Here is a 613-nt window from a genome sequence, read left to right as displayed (position 1 = left end):
CACCATTTCGAGCGTGGCCGTTTTCCTGCGGGTGACACTTAAAAGCACCCACTACACTCTCTGAGTGGTTGGCGTTAGGAAGGGCATCCAGCTGTAGAAACTCTGCCAAATTAGATTGGAGCCTGGTGTTGCCATCCGGTTTCACCAGTCCTCAGTCAAATCGTCCAACCCATACTAGCATGGAAAGCGGACGTTAAACGATGATGATGATGATGATGATGATGATGTTTATGGCAGTCATTGCATACTCACTATCTACTGGCCTTTATGGGACAGGAAATAAGCCTACACACATACACACATTACACACACACACACACACACACACTGCCATTGAATATAATATCCTTGAAAGACTGAAAGAAAGCAGGTGTTCATCCTTACAACGAGAAGTCCATTGTGTGTGCATATTTGTACACACACACAGGTATATATTTATACACATTGCAGACACATCACACACACACACACACTCCTCTGCTTGAACTGGCAACTCCTGATGGTGTCACAGGAGTGTCGCTGTGCCTCACTGTACACAAATCACTTCAATGAGTCACAGCTTTGTGTACCAGATCTCAGATCTCTGCTAACAATTTAGCCATCCATTCCTTGT

General features: G+C 44.9%; 1 protein-coding gene across 3 annotated transcripts in view; it reads right to left on the bottom strand.

Annotated features, from left to right (window-relative positions):
- The window catches only part of LOC106879878 (uncharacterized), a 44305-nt gene that overhangs the window by 10769 nt on the left and 32923 nt on the right, over window positions 1-613 (bottom strand). The window lies entirely within an intron of this gene.

This window comes from Octopus bimaculoides, chromosome 20, assembly GCF_001194135.2.
Source record: "Octopus bimaculoides isolate UCB-OBI-ISO-001 chromosome 20, ASM119413v2, whole genome shotgun sequence".
Taxonomy (NCBI): domain Eukaryota; kingdom Metazoa; phylum Mollusca; class Cephalopoda; order Octopoda; family Octopodidae; genus Octopus; species Octopus bimaculoides.
The sequence above is the reverse complement of the archived record's forward strand: the minus strand, read 5'-3'. Positions and strand labels throughout refer to the sequence as shown.